Source organism: Neoarius graeffei, chromosome 9 (assembly GCF_027579695.1).
Source record: "Neoarius graeffei isolate fNeoGra1 chromosome 9, fNeoGra1.pri, whole genome shotgun sequence".
NCBI classification, from domain to species: Eukaryota; Metazoa; Chordata; class Actinopteri; order Siluriformes; family Ariidae; genus Neoarius; species Neoarius graeffei.
The window spans coordinates 87,649,319-87,669,444 of record NC_083577.1 but is presented as its reverse complement, the minus strand read 5'-3'; positions in this window follow the sequence as shown (position 1 = coordinate 87,669,444).

Below are 20,126 nucleotides of genomic sequence, written 5' to 3'. Positions count from 1 at the left end.
AGGATCAACATGTAACTCAGAGGGACAGATTGGGGGGGAGAAAGAAAGAAAACACAGGTTGTTAGGTATGCCCTAAAAATGACAAGTATTAAATCTGTGTGGTAGGCTCGCAGAGACGAGAGTCTTTACATCAGGCATAACACACAACAATGGCATGTTAATATGGTAAAAAATATATCATGACCTGCTCTGGCTGGATGCTTGATTGGGTGATGGGAGCACACTCATTTCCTCAGTTGCATCCTCCAGTGAAAGCCAGGGTTCACAGAGAGCTTACAAAGCATCAAAGGGATCTCATTGTGGAAAGGTATCAGTCAGGAGAAGGGTACAAAAACATTTCCACGCCATTAGATATACCATGGAGCACAGTGAAGACCGTCATCAAGAAGTGGAGAAAATATGGGCCAACAGTGACATTACCGAGAACTGGACGTCCCTCCAAAATTGATGAAAAGACGACGAAAACTGTTCAGGGAGGCTGCCGAGAGGCCTACAGCGACACTGAAGGAGCTGCAGGAATTTCTGGCAAGTACTGGTTGTGTACTACATGTGACAACAATCTCCCGTATTCTCCATACGTCTGGACTATGAGGTCGGGTCAAAGAAAAACATCCAGGCCCAGTTAAATAAAAAAAAAAAATACATCAACTCTCCCAAAAGCATGTGGGGAAACTGTGTTATGGTCTGATGAAACCAAGGTTGAACACTTTGGCCACAATTCCAAAAGGTATGTTTGGTGCAAAAACAACACTGCACATCACCAAAAGAACCCCATACCCACGGTGAAGCATGGTGGTGGCAGCATCATGTTTTGGGTTTGTTCTTCTTCAGCTGGAACAGGGGCTTTAGTCAAGGTGGAGGGAATTATGAACAGTTCTAAATACCAGTCAATTTTGGCCCAAAACCTTCAGGTGTCTGCTAGAAAGCTGAAGAGGAATTTATCTTTCAGCTCGACAATGACCACAAAAAAGTTTTGGAACAGCCCAGCCCAGCCAGAGCCCAGACCGAAATCCAATTGAAAATCTGTGGGGTGACCTGAAGAGGGCTGTGCACAAGACACGTCCTCGCAATCTGACAGATCTGGAGCACTTTTGCAAGGAAGAGTGAGCAAATATCACCAAGTCTAGATGTGGCAGGCTGATAGACTCCGACCCAAAAAGACTGAATGCTGTAATTAAATCAAAAGGTGCTTCAACAAAGTATTAGTTTAAGGGTGTGCACACTTATGCAAAAAGCTTATTGTAAGTTTTTTTTATTTTTTATGTTTTTCCTCCTAATGGATTTTTTTGTTTTTCAATTGAATTGTACAGGTTAGAGGTCACATTAAAGGTGGGAAAAGTTTTGAAATTATTTATCATGGTCTCTCTTTTTTTTCCATCAGAAAAAACGATCATTTTAATGGGGTGTGTACGCTTTTTATATCCACTGTATATCAGTAGCACAGAGAGGAATTATCGGACACTTTCCTGTTGTGCTGCTTTCTTTTTCTGTGCTGAGCTCTTGCAGGCTCTGATACACACACACACACACTCACACACACACTCACACACACACACACACACACACACTAAACTCAAGGATGAGTTTAAAATGTCATGTTCCATAATGCTGTGATTAACCTTCATTCTGTTCCTGTTTTTGAAGATTTTTTTCTCGTTCTTCTTCCTTTAGTAGTGTGTTTCTGCGGTTTTGCCCTCTGCCTGCCTCGGTTCGACCTTCAGTAATGGATCTGTGTGTGTAGTCCGTGTCCACCGGTACCTTGACCCCGATTACAGATAATGAGCAGATTCCCTGCAGAAAGAAGGAATAAAAAAGACTCTGCATTTACATCCCATCACCTCTGGCTTCACTTCTACATCTCTGAGAATTGAGATGTTGTTTATTTTTTCTTCTTCAGTGGCTTCAGGCTTTCTGTTCGTATTGCTGTATGCGTGCAAACAAACAGACTTCACGGGTTTCGACATCTGAGGATTTTGTCTGAGCTGTTTGGGTTTTTTTTTTTATTAAAGGGTTGTGTGTGTGTAAAGACATTTGCAAATATAATAATTACACCCGCAAAAAAAAAAAAAAAACAACAACTGTACATGAGCACATCATCTTCTCATTTTGCATAATTTCCTTGATGAATATGTAATTTGGGCTGTTTCTATTTCTATGGGTGGAGATAGAGCTGCTTTTAGCTCCATGTTCATGTGCACATGATGGCTGCCTCGCATATCCTGCATAGGTTTGGTGCATTGGTTGTGCAAGTCCCGAAAAATTCGCACTAGATGCAATATGCATGTGAACAGTAGGGGCAGTGTAGAGCCTATATAACCAAATACTAATGTCCTTGAGTGTCACCATGCTTTTTCTTTACATCATGCAAATCCTGAAGTTCTACATGGTCCAAGTTCTGTAGTGGAATCATCTGGTATAATGCGTAGTACATAGACAAGTACAGTAGCAGAGAAAAGTTTGGACACACCCTCTAATTCTGTGTTTATTCTTTATTTTTATTAATTAAGACACTTTATATCTTAAAGAGAGGCGAGGTGGCCAAGTGGTTAGAGTGCTTGACCACCAAGCGAATGGTCCCCGGTTCGAGCCTCGCCTCGGACGGTAATCTGGGGCTCGCCTCCTGCCCACCCAGCAGTGAATGGGGACCTGGCGGAAATACTGATGGCGAGGAAAGGAACTGGCCACCCTACCTCACCATGCCGATGGCCTAGACAGAGTGTGCTCTCTAACAGGCACTCCCCAACGTACGTACGAAAACGTATATGGGACTCTTTGACTTTGCTATCTTAAAGTAATGATGGACGTTGTTTCTCTTTACTTAGTTGAGTGGTTCTTGACATGATATGGATTACTACAGTTGTGGATGGAATAGGGCTATTTTATTATTTGTATTTTTATTTTAATTTGCGCTAGCAGTGTTGGCACAAATTGTGACTCTCACTTGGGATCTGTCTACTTTATTCCTCTTCTTCCTCTTCTTCTTCTTATTATTATTCTCCTAACGTTTTTAGGATGCTATCTCCCCTCAGTTTTCAACCAATAATCACCAAATTTCACATGAAGAATCTGTCTGGGCTGAATTAAGTTGCTATGACTTTTGGTACTGATCCGAATCACTGATCTGGAATGATCCATGAAAAACAGGATTTTTTTTCAATCAATCGATCCGCAGTGTCAGTCACTTATCACTTCAGAAACTTATATGAACTTATAACTCTGTCAATTTTCACGATTTTTTCAATTTTTTATTTCTTTTTAATTTTGTTCAGGGTGGCAGAGCACAACTTTTCCTCATTAAGCATCGTTCTCTATCTCTTACCGTTTCAGATCTATAGGATACAGTGACCAGACATCCTGGTTTGTAACAGCTAGCGCAAATTACTGTTACTTTAGTCACAGTCTCAATGTAGTTTACTATTAACTGTTTGATCTCAAACACATCAAGAAGGTAAGAAACTCATCCACTAATTAACTTTTGACTTGTTAATTGAAAAGCGTTCCAGGTGACTCCCTCATGAAGCTGGTTAAGATAATACCAACAGTGTGCAAAGCATCATCAAGGTAAATGCTGGGTACTTGGAAGAATCTAAAATATCAAACATTTTGTTTATTTAACACCTTTTTTGTTTACCACATGATTCCTTATATGTTCCAGATGTTATTTCATAGTTTTGATGTTTTCAGTGTTGTTCTACAATGTAGAGAATACAAGATACAGAAAAACCTATGAATGAGTAGAGTAGGGGTGTACAAACTTTTGACTAGTGCGATGGGTAAACAATTATGTTCACGATGCAGCTGTTTGTCGACATGAACACATGGTTAAAAAGTGACTATAGTGCCACCATAAGTTAAAGTGAAAAATGAGTGGGCGGAGTCAATGCCAAGTCAAGTCAAGTCAAGTTTATTTGTATAGCGCTTTTAACAATAAACATTGCCGCAAAGCAGCTTTACAGAATTTGAACGACTTAAAATATGAGCTAATTTTGTCCCTAATCTATCCCCAATGAGCACGCCTGCGGCGACTGTGGCAAGGAAAAACTCCCTCAGACGACATGAGGAAGAAACCTCGAGAGGAACCAGACTCAAAAGGGAACCCATCCTCATTTGGGCAACAACAGACAACATGGCTATAACATTAACAGTTTTAACATGAAGTCAGTGTCGTTGATGTTATAAACTCTTCATTGATGGAAACTTGAGTGCAAAACTGTTCATGACAACTGCAGTCCTAAAGTTAGCAAGCCAACTGTAGTCCTCAGCCATAAAAGCATTACTGTAAGAGTCCAGAACATCCTCCAGGTATAACCCTCAACTGTCCTCATGGGGCCGTCCTTCACAGGAGCGATGCGATAAAACTCCGACCAGACACAGGGCACCAGGATGGACCAAGCAAGTCCGAGGGGCAGAAGAGGCCAGCATCACATTGCCGCAAAGCAGCTTTACAGAATTTGAACGACTTAAAATATGAGCTAATTTTATCCCTAATCTATCCCCAACGAGCAAGCCTGTGGCGACGGTGGCAAGGAAAAACTCCCTCAGACGACCTGAGGAAGAAACCTTGAAACCAATGCAAATTGGTTAGTTTGTGATCGGCAGTGTCAGACACTTATCACTTCAGAAACTTATATGAAAAAAGAGTGCAAGAAAAAGAACACGTGTGAATTACATTAGGCAGACACTCTTATGCAGAGCAATGTACAACATCCCCAGAGCAGCAGGCACCTTACTCAAGGACACTTCAGCTGTTCCTGCTGGGCCAGGGAATCAAACCAGCAACCTTTTGGTCCCAAAGCTGCTTCTCTAACCATTAGGCCATGACCTTCTCCAAATGACAATTGCTGAAAGGCAGGTGTTTAAATTTGCAGAAACTCATTTTAGTCATTTGAAGATAAAGGATAAAACCATTTATTAAGTCTGAATAATGACAAAGTCGATCAAAAGTCTTGTTTTCTTTCTCAAAATAATGGAAATGTTCCTTATAATAATGAATATTATCATGGCAGGAAGATTGGTGTATTAAATATTCACTGAACTTTCACATCTCTGATATCAGCTGCTTTTATCCATCTGATGAACAGATTTTTTTTCCTTTTGAGACCTGAACCTGTCATAACTATTCAGCACGTCTTGATCCAGAGGGATCATGTGATGGTACGACTGGTGGACAGGTTTGAGATGCGTCTGCTGTGGCTATCGAGTCCAATGCGAAAGTGGTCCAATCTCTACCACACTGTGTACAGCAGAACACTGAGGCAGCTTTGGCTCCTCTTTGGGTTCTCTTCTCCTCCTCAGGTTAGTCTGGTATGTGGAGAGACCTTTCTTCACTTCTTGTTTGAAGGCACTGGTGTCTGCCATGTGCTGGGGGTTGATTGTGAGAGCTTTGAGGTCATGCTTGCAGACGTCCTTGTAGGGTCTGCCTATGGGCCTCGTGCCTGAGGCCAGATCACCATAAAGGAGCTCCTTTGGTGTACAGCTGCAGTGGGGCTCGCGTGGCCGAGTCTCTGCTGGAGATGAGGATGAGTGAACATAGAGGTGGTGTAGGTTCTCTCAGACACTGTGGAGGTGGAGCTCTTGATACCCAGTGAGCACCTGAGACAGCACATGTGGAAAGAATTTCACATCTGTCCATGTTTCACATGATAGCTTTCAAGGACAATTAACACACACACCTCATTTCTCTCATCCTCTCAGATATAAAAGGACAAACTGCATTTTTCATTTCCCTGGAGTCAGATTTTAAACCTTTTCTTTGTATCCTTCACCTGGAAACCTTTTTTTTTAATATAAATATTTTTATCTGATGTTTCAATTAAGGTGAGAAAGAAACGGCCTTTCAATTCTCCTATATGCCCTGGATATATAGTGAATTGACAATAAAAATCTTTGACTCTTGAGTCTTGAATCTTTAATAGTAGTTTAAAGAACATCTTTGGAAAGGAAACTTATCTTTGAAAAAAGATATCGAGACCGTCAATGATGGTGTAGCGCACTCCGACCCCGTCGAGTCCAGAAGGAACGATCTAAAGTGGGCCACCTTGTGCAGTTCTACTTTCAACCAGTTCAGCTTGAATATTTACCAGAAAGAATCCAAAACGGCGAGGAATTGACCAAGAAATGATTTTTGTTGAACTGCTGAAGGCATTAAGGCTTAATTAGTCCATAACTTCATTAATAATATATTCACTAACAGTTTTAATGGCAATTTAGTAAGTGGACTATTGGTAAATGATATCAGTGATCATTTACCAGTTTTCTCAGTTTACGAAACAAAATTTGGGAATAATAAACCAGAAAACACAAAACTTTTCAGACGACTTAGATCAGAGGAATCAATGAACACTTTTAGAATTGACTTGCTGGCACAAAATTGGGATGAAATATACCGACTAAAAGACATAAATAAAGCATATGAGGAATTCTTGAGGATATTTACATCATTATATAATAAAAATTGCCCAATTGTTCAATACAGTAAAAAAAGTCAAACATGCAGTATGTCCATGGATTACAAGGGGTTTACAAAATGCCTGTAAAAAGAAAAATGCATTTTATAGAGAGTTCATAAAGCAGAAAACTAAAGATGCAGAGGATAGGTATAAAAAATATAGAAATAAATTAACTAATATTATAAGGGCTGCTAAGAATGAATATTATAAGAAATTATTAAATGATAGAAACAATATCAAAGTAATTTAGAGCACTTTGAACAGTATTATAAAAAATGGGTCAAGATATATAAATTATCCAAAGTACTTTCTTAATTATGACAAAGATGAATATAATATGGATGTGGTAGTTAATAGTTTCAACCATTATTTTATAAACGTAGGACCAGTCTTAGCAGAACAAATCCCGGATCCAGGAACATCTGTTGAAAATCTGGGCAATTTGATAGATAATAATTCTTTTTCAATGTTCCTCACAGCAGTGGAAGAAAAAGAAATTGTTGATATTGTTGGGAAATGTGTGAACAAAACATCTACCGACTGTGATGACATTGACATGATGATATTGAAAAATGTTATTGATGGAATATCCAAACCATTCACATATATATGCAATCTGTCATTTCTAACTGGTACATTTCCAGTTAGAAAGCATTTGATACAATAAATCATGACATATTAATAAAAAAAAAACTGGAACGATATGGCATCAGGGGTATAGTTTTAAACTGGGTTAAAAGCTACTTAAGTAACAGGAGACAGTTTGTGAAGCTGGGAGATTGTTCTTCCTCATGATTGGACATAACTTGTGGTGTTCCCCAGGGGTCAGTGTTAGGACCAAAGTTTTTTATACGATATATCAACGACATATGTAGTGTATCTAAAGTCATGAAGCTTGTCTTGTTTGCTGATGATACAAATATCCTCTTTTCTGGTGATAATTTAATGGAACTATTGCAGGAGATCACAACAGAAATAAGTAAATTAATAACATGGTTCAACAGTAACAAATTATCATTAAACTTGAACAAATCCAAAGTAGTATTATTTGGTAACAACAAAACAAACACACAAATAAATATTCAAATAGATGGGGTTATTATAGAAAGAGTTAAGGAAATCAAATTTCTTGGAACAACTACTGATGAAAAACTCAGCTGGAAACCACATATAAAAAAACATACAATCCAAAGTATCAAGAAGTATTGCAATATTAAACAAAGTCAAACAGTTTCTAGATCACAATTCACTCCGGATTCTTTACTGTTCCCTGGTTTCACCTTATTTAAGTTACTGTGCAGAGGTATGGGGCAATAATTACAAAAATACAATACATTATTCATTCTCCAAAAAAGAGCAGTAAGGATTATACACAAGGCTGGTTATCAGGATCGTACAAATACATTATTCTTACAGTCAGAAATACTGAAATTTGCAGATCTGGTGGACTATCAAACAGCACAAATATTATTCAAAGCAAACAATAATCATCTACCACATAATATTCAAAAACCGTTCACTGAAAGAGATGGGAGTTATAATGTAAGGGGTTTATTTAAATGTAAAAATTATAGGGTGCGCACAACCAAGAAAAGTTTTTGTATTTCTGTTTGTGGGGTGAAGCAGTGGAACAGTCTAAATGAGGAGCTCAAGGGATGTCCAGACATGAAGCGGTTTAAAAAGATGTATAAAAAATTGATTTTCACAAAGTATAAGGATGAAGGGGATTAATCATAACTGGCTGTTTATTGTGTATTTTTTTCTTTTTTCTTTTTCGAGTCTTCGTCTATTTGTTTTGTTTTTATCTTGATTGTGAGTGTGGTATTTGTAGCAAACTTATGTGTAGACATATGGATATACATAGATAATTAATTAATTATATGATATAGTCATAGAGAATTGATATCTGAATAGTTGAAGTAATAAGTAATATATAGTGTGTGTGTGTGTGTGTATATATATATATATATATATATATATATATATATATATATCAGGGCTTTGAACCGGTTCAAGGAACGAAAACGAAAACCGGGAACTTTTTCTATTTCACATGGAACAGAAACGAAACCAGAAACTTTATTATTTTTTATGTTCCGGAACAGAAACACTTATTAAAAATAATGGTAACCGGTTAATACCGGTTTTTATTTCGTTCCTCAAAGTTTCCATAGCCTACAAATAAAAAAGTCATTCTTCTCCTGCGCAAGTTTCTATGACCCGCTGGGGTTCACTTCCTGTGTGACGTTCGCTGACTGAATGGAGAGAGCGGGAAGGTGGACTACTATCACGTCTCCATGTGATAATAAGTGAGTAAGTGCATTACTGAGTGTCTGAGCAAAGAAGAGCCTGAACGTTGCAACCCCCCTATTGGCTGTTTGTAAAAATGTATCAGTTGTTGCCCTTCCCACGGGAATCATCGCGGGCTCGAGAGCCGAGACCTGACGAGTTAGTTCGTTGGTAGCAGAACAAAATGTCTGGACACAAATCGGGTTTTCAGAAAAGGAAAGAAAATAAACGGAGGGTCGAAAATACAAAAAAGGAGGCAGAAAATGCAAAACGAGTTTTAAGGTAGGACAAATGGTTACTTTTCTGAGGCAGCCCGCCGTGGCTGCCTGCAGGCTTATTTATTATAGCCCATTTAGTTAAAATAGTTGATATAAAATGTTTATAGTTATAGTTATGTGATGGTTGTCCTGATTTAGACTGGTGTTTTTTTTTTGGGGGTGGGGGGGGGGGGGGGGGGGTGCGCGATGTTGCACCCGGGTCCAGATTAGGGCAGAACCGGCCCTGGCTACATTTCAGGTGTAGTTTGTTTTATGTATGTATGTACTTGCATAGATGTGTACTTGGTCTTCCAATATGGCGCCTAACAAAATCTCGCGGCGCGGTGACGTCATGCGGTAGCCCTCTATAGGGCTTGACTAGCCTTTGGTAACACACTAAACGAATTATCTTTCATTTTTGGCACTTTTTCTGTTTGTGTAGATGGGAAGACATACTGAGAATCCAAATCGCCAACATTTGAAATAATAATTCTTTTGAATTATTTCTTGTCTTATTTAATGAAGGTTGTAATAGAATTAGCCTACATTTGGCTTAAGCTGGATGAGACAGAGACATAACTTTATAGCCATTTGTTAAACAGCTGACAGGGAACGTAATTAACCGTTCCGGGAACGAAATTTTTTTGTTCTAACCGGTTAGGGAACGTCTATTTAATGGTGGAACCCAAAACCGGAAACGTTAAAATTCCGTTTCTGTTCGGAACGAACCAATAGGAAAAAAATTCTGTTTCAAAGCCCTGATATATATATATATAATCTCCTTCTCACCCCCGGTGGGGGGGTGGTATCCATGTCATCCTCACGCTCGGGTCCTCTACCAGAGGCCTGGGAGTTTGAGGGTTCTGCGCAGTATCTTCGATGTTCCTAGGACTGCGCTCTTCTGGACTGAGGCTTCAGATGTTGTTCCTGGGATTTGCTGGAGCCACTCTCCCAGTTTGGGGGTTACTGCCCCAAGTGCCCCCACTACCACGGGGACCACGCAACCCTTGACCTTCCACATCCGTTCCAGCTGCTCTTTCAACCCTTGATACTTCTCAAGTTTCTCATGTTCCTTCTTCCTGATGTTGGCGTCAGCTGGGATCGCCACATCTATCACCACCACCCTCTTCTGCTCTTTGTCCACCACCACTATGTCCGGTTGGTTAGCCAGGATCTGTTTGTCAGTCTGGAAGCTGAAGTCCCACAGAATCTTGGCCCTGTTGTTCTCAGCCACCTTCTGTGGTATGGCCCATTGGGACTTGGGTATTTCTATTCCATACTGGTTGCAGATGTTCCTGTATACTATCCCAGCCACTTGGTTGTGCCTCTCCATGTACGCTGATCCAGCTAGCATCTTACACCCTGCTACTATGTGCTGGACTGTTTCAGGGGCTTCTTTGCACAGTCTGCATCTTGGGTCTGATCTACTCTGGTAGATCCTGGCCTCTATGGCTCTTGTGCTTATGGCCTGTTCTTGTGCTGCCATGATTAGTGCCTCTGTGCTGTCTGTCAGTCCTGCATTATCCAGCCACTGGTAGGATTTCTTGATATCAGCCACTTCCTCTATCTGACGGTGGTACATGCCATGTAGGGGTTTGTCTCTCCAGGTTGTCTGTTCCTCCTCCTCCTCTGCACTCTCATCAGGGTTCTGCTGCCTGAGACATTCACTTAGCAGTTCATCCTTTGGGGCCATCTTTCTGATGTATTCTCGGATTTTCGATGTTTCATCCTGGACCGTGGTCTTGACGCTCACTAGCCCTCAGCCTCCCTCTTTCCGCTTAGTGTATAGTCTCAGGGTGCTGGACTTGGGGTGGAACCCTCCATGCATGATGAGGAGCTTTCTAGTCTTGATATCTGTGGCTTCTATCTCCTCCTTTGGCCAGTTTATGATACCAGCGGGGTATCTGATGACTGGTAGTGCGTACATGTTGATGGCTCGGACCTTGTTTTTACCATTCAGCTGACTTTTCAGGACCTGCCTTACTCTCTGGAGGTATTTGGCTGTGGTTGACTTCCTTGTGGCCTCTTCATGGTTTCCATTAGCCTGTGGGATGCCAAGGTACTTGTAGCTGTCTTGGATATCACCTATGTTGCCCTCTGGTAGGTCAATCCCTTCAGTCCGGATCATCTTGCCTCTCTTTGAGACCATCCGGCCACACTTGTCCAATCTGAATGACATCCCTATGTCATCGCTGTAGATCCGGGTGGTGTGGATCAGCGAGTCTATTTCTCGCTCATTCCTGGCATACAGCTTGATGTCATCCATGTAGAGCAGGTGGCTGATTGTTGCCCCACTACGGAATCGGTACCCGTAGCCACTCTTCGTGTTGATCTGACTGAGGGGGTTCAGGCCTATGCAGAACAGCAGTGGTGATAGCGCATCTCCTTGGTATATGCCGCACTTGATGTTGACTTGGGCAATGGGTTTTGAGTTGGCCTCTAGGGTTGTCTTCCACATTTCCATTGACATTCCAGTATCCATGTGTGTGGCATTGAGTTGTAGGCTTTCTTGTAGTCAATCCAGGCAGTGCACAGGTTGGTCTGTCTCTTCTTACAGTCTCGGGCGACTGTTCTATCGGCCAGTAGCTGGTGCTTGGCTCCTCTGGTGTTACTGCCAATTCCTTTCTGTGCCTCGCTCATGTATTGAGCCACATGCTTACTCATTTTTGCCGCAATGATGCCTGACAGGGCCTTCCATGTTGTGCAGAAACAGGTAATTGGCCGGTAGTTGGATGGGATGGGTCCCTTCTGGGGGTCCTTCATGATTAGGACTGTCCTGCCTTGGGTTAGCCATTCTGGGTGGGTTCCATCCCTCAGCAGCTGGTTCATCTGTGCTGCTAGGCGTTCATGGAGTGCAGTTAGCTTCTTCAGCCAGTACATATGGATCATATCGGGGCCTGGTGCTGTCCAGCTCTTCATCTTTGACACTCTTTCTTGGATGTCTGCCATTGAGATGGTTACTGGTTCTTGTTCTGGGAGGTTGCTGTGGTCAGCTCTTAGGTCCACTAACCATTGGGCATCGGTGTTGTGTGATGCCTTTCTTTCCAGTATTTTTCCACCTCAGCTCTTGGTGGGTCTGACCAGTTGTTGTTCCCCTGCCATTGAGAGTACACCTTGGCTGGTTCAGTGGAGAACAGCTTGTTTATTCTCCTGGCCTCTCCTTCCTTGGTGTATCTCCTCAACCGGGTGGCCAGAGCTGTTAGTCGCTGTTTGGCAGTTTCGAGTGCCTCTGGTATGGAGAGTGAGTTGTACTTCCTGGGCGCCCCTTTATTCACCATGTTCCCTTTCTGTAGTTCAGCTAGCTGGCTAACTTCTCTCCTTGCTGCCTTTATCTTGGCCTCTAATCGTCTCTTCCATGGTGGATACTGTTTGTTATGTCCCGAGCCCACCTTGTGTCCAAGCATCTCCATGATTACTGTTGCTGTACTGTGTATCAGCTTGTTGGTCTCAGTGATGGTTCTTGTGGAGATTGTCTTCAGAGCAGCATTCACATCTACTAGTAGATCTTCTGAAGGTACTTGGCAACTCAGCTTCGGTATTCGTCGGGGGCTCCAGGTTTCCAGTTGGGTCACGATCTTCCTTCTCAGGTCAGCAGCTCTTGTGTTGAGCTGGTTGTGGGGATGATGACACCTGTCTTCCTGGCTCCCCCTTGCCGTAGCATCGTTGTTGTATTTCATTAATCTCTAGTTGTGATAGCAGATTTCGATTATGGATGTTGGAACACTGGGCTAATAGCTGTTTCTTTGTTAGCCTTGATTGTGGGTTTCGAAGTATCCAATGGTCCCACATTCGCTGCATGTATCCCCTCTCTCTGGGATTGCTTGTATAGTAGCGTTCCAGCAGATCCGTATTTTCTGTCCTCGTCCATCGATGTCTTGTTCCAGTAGCCCATTTCTCATCAGTTTGCCCTGGTTCCCTAGCAACTGACGCAGACCTTGTTGACCCGGGCGACGTCTGAGCCGGTATGACTCTTTCAGTTATGTTTTCACTCATTCCTGAGGTAGGCTGATATATCATGAGGGGTTTTGCCTAAGGACCCTTACTGGATGATGTTTTGCCCCGACCGGGATTCGAACCCCGATCTCCTGCGTCGTAGTCAGTGAGCATTACCACTGTACTATCCAGCTGATATATATATATATATATATATAAGGAAGCTACATAATCAATTTATATTGGCTAAAGTAGAGGGGTGGGATTAAATAAGTTTTTACTTCAGCCCACTCCTTTTCGGACATGTAAACTCAAAACTGCTTAGTGCGTCCTTGTTTGTATTTTTGTTTTGTTTTCTTTTGTTTTGATTTTGATATATTATCCAGTGGTTCTCAACCGGGGGGGCGCGCCCCCCTGGTGGGGCGCGGAGGTACTCCAGGGGGGTCGCGAGTAGGCTTCATGTATGGAGGGAAAAAAAAATCTGGGGCTAACAGGCTATAGTAGCTAAGCAGATGCAACACATTTACCCATGTCAAAATGCAGGACATTGGACTATTACATACAAATCAATACTATTATAAAATCTATCATAAAATCTTGTGTGTGTGGCCGCATCAGTCGGGGGAACTGTGATATGTTCCCAAGCCTTGCAGACTTTATCAGTAATGCAGGCACTTCCCACGATTTCTCATCTGTCTTTCAAGCAGCGTCAGAGCACCTGTCGGTAATGAGAAAACAGTTTGCGGCATACTTCACAGAGGATTATCGCTCTTTTGCGTGGGTTCGAGATCCATTTGTGTGTACTGCTGACGAACTTCCAGTTGACATGCAGGAACAGCTTATTGAGCTGAAGAGTGACAGTAGACTTAAGGCAGTCTTCACCTCATGCCCTCTTTCGACATTCTGGGCAGCATTGATGCAGGAGTACCCGCAACTGTGTGACGTAGCCTTGAAACTGCTCATCCCATTCGCATCGACCTACTTGTGTGAGGCAGGATTTTCAAAAATGACTGCGCTCAAAACGAAATATCGCAATCGTGCGCAAATTGAGGATGACTTGAGACTGTGCTTGTCAAACATTTCGCCAAGAATCGAGGATCTTTGTAAGGCAAAGCAGGCTCAGGTCTCGCATTAACGCAAATGCAGATCACAAAGGCACAGTAAAAAGTAAAACCTAAATTCACGCCTGGTCCCAATTCCCAATGATATCAATAGCCAGCTAATGATAAGCCTAATAAAATACCTAATAAAAACACTAATAATAATAATAATAATAATAATAATAATAATAATAATAATAATAATGATGATGCCTATTAATAATAATAGCATAATAATAATAATAATAATAATAATAATAATAATAATATCAACAACCAACAACAGCAATAATAATAATAATAGGCCTAATAATAATAATAATAATAATGCCTGAAAGAACATAAGTCTTGTACTACTGCCAACAGCTTAGTAATGATAATAGGCCATAATAATAATAATAATAATAATAATAATAATAATAATTATAATAATGCCCGAAAGCAGATTAGAAATGTGGTGCTACTGCCAATTATAACAATAGCCTAATAATGATAATAGGCCTATGTATTTCTATGGAATGGATAATGCTACTACTGCTGCTACTACTACTACTACTACTAATAATCTCATCTCATCTCATTATCTCTAGCCGCTTTATCCTTCTACAGGGTCGCAGGCAAGCTGGAGCCTATCCCAGCTGACTACGGGCGAAAGGCGGGGTACACCCTGGACAAGTCGCCAGGTCATCACAGGGCTGACACATAGACACAGACAACCATTCACACTCACACCTACGGTCAATTTAGAGTCACCAGTTAACCTAACCTGCATGTCTTTGGACTGTGGGGGAAACCGGAGCACCCGGAGGAAACCCACGCGGACACGGGGAGAACATGCAAACTCCGCACAGAAAGGCCCTCGCCGGCCCCGGGGCTCGAACCCAGGACCTTCTTGCTGTGAGGCGACAGCGCTAACCACTACACCACCGTGCCGCCCCTACTACTACTACTACTAATAATAATAATAATCTAGCCCAGGGCTATCTATCTATCTATCTATCTATCTATCTATCTATCTATCTATCTATCGGTCGATATAAGGTGCTGTAGGTCGGGTGGCGTCACTGCGGGTGAGTGTGTTTGGGGGGGGGATGGGGGCGGGGCGAGAAGAGGGGCCCCCAACTGCAATGAACCAGCTTTGGTGGGGCCCAGGTTGCAAAAGGTTGAGAACCCCTGACCTATATTATTTAAGGTTTATTTTCTAATTTAGTGGCTTTTTACGTGTTCTTGTTGCAAATGCTGTTTTGCTTTTCTTGTTATCTGCTTATTTATTCATTGTTTGTTTACATGTTTGAAATAAACTATCATCATCATCATCATTAATAACTGTAATGAAACAAATCTGGGTAGAAGTTATGTGCAGCCTAGGTCCCCCTACCTTCATGCCAGAAAGAATCAAAATCGGTGAAGAATTGAAGGAGAAGAAGCGATTTGTGTGGAAACTGCTCATTAGGGATTGATTAATTACTCCATATCTTCATTATTAATTGCAATTACGAAAATGTGGGTAGAAGCTATGTGTATGCACCCCAGGCAGACCTACCTTCCTGCCAAAAAGCATAAAAATCGGTGAAGAATTGAGAGAGAAGAAGCAATTTTAGTGAAATGTGGACGATGCTGGACGGACAACACATGATGCCGTAAACTCATCACCTGTCGGCCGGATGAGATAATAAATGTACAAAATAAATACCCTTGATGTACGTTGGTAATGTAATGATTAATGGATAAAAAGTATGATGTTTCATTGATATGGTGTAAGAGGAATAAACTTTTGGGGTCGTGCTATTATTGGAAAATAATCAACTACAATTTTCTCCTCTTTGGATTATTTTCCTATAACAGCAAATTCACATTTATTTCATTCCTTATTACTCGTTATTTGGCATGTCGAGCACTGAGGTTTTTTTTTTTTTTGATTAAGTAATGTAGTAGTCTGTATCAGAGCAACTTCAGGCTTTTTTAATGTGTGCAGTGGTTTGAGCTGTACTTTTCATTTGTCTATCTCCCGCCTATCTTCCCTGCTAATTACCCATATTATTAAGCGATGTTTCTAGCAGTGCATAATTATGAGTAAACAGAATCACCGCCCACACACAGATGCAGGCATTAGCATTAGCACTTTCACACCGTTCTCCCCACCATCCACTTCTCCCAGCATGCTTTGCGAGAGCTGCTTGGAAACATGAGGTGTTTTTCTAATGAAGGGCGCCCCCCCCACACACACACATACACACAATAAGATTGTTTGAGGAGATAAAGTGGAAAGTGAACGTGAACTTGGACTGAAACGAAGCCCTGAAGAACTGTTTTTATTCCATCATTTATCAAAAACTAATACTGTTTTGTCAAATAATATTTCTCAAATAAGATCCCATCTTTCCTCACTAACACACAGCATGAGGGGGAACTGAGGGTGAATCTCAGAGGAATCTTCCTCTGCTGCGTCGCTCTCGCTCACCGAGCTGCCTCCACACTCCTCCTTCTTCTCCTCCTTCTCCTGAGGAAGCATACATGGAGATGCCACTCCCAACATAGCTCCTGAAATGTTTTAATGGTGTCCACGTCATGAAGGCTCAGATCCAATGTATTTCATAAGAATTTTGGAATAATTTAATGCTTCATGCGTCATGTATGCTTCATGCCTAGGGAAATCCACCTCGTCTGGAGCTCTGCCACAACTGGCAACCACCCGACTCAGGAATCGGTTGTATTCAGTCATGTGACTTTTGCTTGCGAGTTTATTTCCAATGAATGAAGTGGTGGTCAGAGAACTAATTTGGCTGCCGTTATGCAAAGAGCTAGTGAAACCATCTCCAACTATTTTCAGTCTAGAGACCAATGCATGGTCACGATACCTTCAGAAAGTTTCTCTTTGTGATGGGTTGCGGTGGGATAGATCCTTACACGCTAGTAAAGAAGGATTTTTCCTACGAGTTGGAAAATTATCCATCTTTTGAGTTCCCCAACATCTCAGACTACCTGGTGCTGCAGACTTCACATATCCAAAATCCAGTGAATGTGGTTAGAATATATATATAAATTCAATCATACAAATGAAATATCAAATATGAGATATTTACATAGGATTACTTGTGGCAATGGCTTTAAATTTGTGTCAGGAATTGTGGATATAGGTAAAGTATTCCAAGTCTTTATTGTTCTCGGGTAAAAGGAATATTTAAATATATTGTTCAATGTATTAAATTGATGAAAAGGCTGACAGTTGGGTAATCTGGATGCTCTTGTGTTACAAGACACTTCGGGTAGAAAATAAATGCCAAGATGCCCTTGATATATCTTGTAGAACATGCACACTTGGTTGACAGCGCTACGATGTTCCAAAGTGTCTCAGCCCAGTGCTTTGATCATGGCTGATACGTGGCTGAAAGAGGAATAATCACTGTAGACAAATGGATTTGAACCATTTCAGTCTTATCGATGTTGCACTGTGTGTCAGGTTTCCGTACATTCCGAGCATACTCGAGTTTAGGACATAAGAGTGTAAGATAAGCTGTGTTCTTAATCTCCGGAGTACAACCAGATAGAATACGCCTGAGTAGACCAAGAGCTGAATTCGCCTTTTGACAAATGTTGTCATATTGTTCGTTCCAGCATAGATCATCAGTAAGAGTTATTCCCAAATAGGTGGTTGAAGAAACTCTTGAGATAAGTGAATATTTGAAATCAACAGGAGTTCTCTTGCACGTTATCCCAAGGTGATAGTACACTGAAGGTGAGTTGCCAAGTATTGGACATGTACATGGACAAGTACTGTGATGTAAGAAATTAGAAGCATGCTGTATATCAACCATCCAGTTCATCATTCACAAACCTGGCAAAAATATGACATTTAGGCGTGAATATTAAAATTCTGATCTCATCTGATTTGGTTAAAAAAAGAGGGGATTTATTTGTCAAACATGGGTCAAAACATGGGTCAAAAGTGACCCGGCTGAGTTTTTATCTTCTATATATTTGCAATAAATTAATTCCATCATTCAGTATTCAAGGTATTCCTCAATTAACTTGTTTTTGATAATCATACATCCTTATTTTATTTTTTCCTTTCTTACTTTTTGAATAAAAACCCTTTTTGTATCACTACCCTTCTAATGCACAACATGGGTCAAAAACATCCTGCATTCATTTTCCAGGTTATTTCATGTATGGCTGAGTGTTTCTATGATATACTTTTGAAATAAATTCATTTTGTCATTTACTTTTCCAAATATGCAGTAAATATCTCATTTTTGTTTTGCACAAATCATCATTTTTATTTTTCCTTTCTTAAGTTATGAACAAGCACAGCTTTTGTAATTCTACATCAAGTTTACACACATGGGTCAGAACCAACCCGCATGCATTTACTCCAGAGTTTGGTGGGAACTGTGAATTGTGCTTGTGTCAGACATTTCACAGCTCAGCACAGCGCCCTTTGCCCATCTAATACATGCAAGTAATGTTTTTCAATTGTTCTAACATTACCTTAGAAAAAAATTGATTATGTTTAGGTTACCTTGAGAGTGAGTAGATTACTTGTCAGAAAGTTATAAGTAATTACTATTAGCTACCGAGCTGTCGACATATTCTACTTTAGTTAGCTAATTTTATTGTACAACCCCAATTCCAAAAAAGTTGGGACAAAGTACAAATTGTAAATAAAAACGGAATGCAATAATTTACAAATCTCAAAAACTGATATTGTATTCACAATAGAACATAGACAACATATCAAATGTCGAAAGTGAGACATTTCAAAATTTCATGCCAAATATTGGCTCATTTGAAATTTCATGACAGCAACACATCTCAAAAAAGTTGGGACAGGGGCAATAAGAGGCTGGAAAAGTTAAAGGGACAAAAAAGGAACAGCTGGACGACCGAATTGCAACTCATTAGGTCAACTGGCAATAGGTCATTAACATGACTGGGTATAAAAAGAGCATCTTGGAGTGGCAGCGGCTCTCAGAAGTAAAGATGGGAAGAGGATCACCAATCCCCCTAATTCTGCGCCGACAAATAGTGGAGCAATATCAGAAAGGAGTTCGACAGTGTAAAATTGCAAAGAGTTTGAACATATCATCATCTACAGTGCATAATATCATCAAAAGATTCAGAGAATCTGGAAGAATCTCTGTGCGTAAGGGTCAAGGCCGGAAAACCATACTGGGTGCCTGTGATCTTCGGGCCCTTAGACGGCACTGCATCACATACAGGCATGCTTCTGTATTGGAAATCACAAAATGGGCTCAGGAATATTTCCAGAGAACATTATCTGTGAACACAATTCACCGTGCCATCCGCCGTTGCCAGCTAAAACTCTATAGTTCAAAGAAGAAGCCGTATCTAAACATGATCCAGAAGCGCAGACGTCTTCTCTGGGCCAAGGCTCATTTAAAATGGACTGTGGCAAAGTGGAAAACTGTTCTGTGGTCAGACGAATCAAAATTTGAAATTCTTTATGGAAATCAGGGACGCCGTGTCATTTGGACTAAAGAGGAGAAGGACGACCCGAGTTGTTATCAGCGCTCAGTTCAGAAGCCTGCATCTCTGATGGTATGGGGTTGCATTAGTGCGTGTGGCATGGACAGCTTACACATCTGGAAAGACACCATCAGTGCTGAAAGGTATATCCAGGTTCTAGAGCAACATATGCTCCCATCCAGACGACGTCTCTTTCAGGGAAGACCTTGCATTTTCCAACATGACAATGCCAAACCACATACTGCATCAATTACAGCATCATGGCTGCATAGAAGAAGGGTCCGGGTACTGAACTGGCCAGCCTGCAGTCCAGATCTTTCACCCATAGAAAACATTTGGCGCATCATAAAATGGAAGATACAACAAAAAAGACCTAAGACAGTTGAGCAACTAGAATCCTACATTAGACAAGAATGGGTTAACATTCCTATCCCTAAACTTGAGCAACTTGTCTCCTCAGTCCCCAGACGTTTACAGACTGTTGTAAAGAGAAAAGGGGATGTCTCACAGTGGGAAACATGGCCTTGTCCCAACTTTTTTGAGATGTGTTGTTGTCATGAAATTTAAAATCACCTAATTTTTCTCTTTAAATGATACATTTTCTCAGTTTA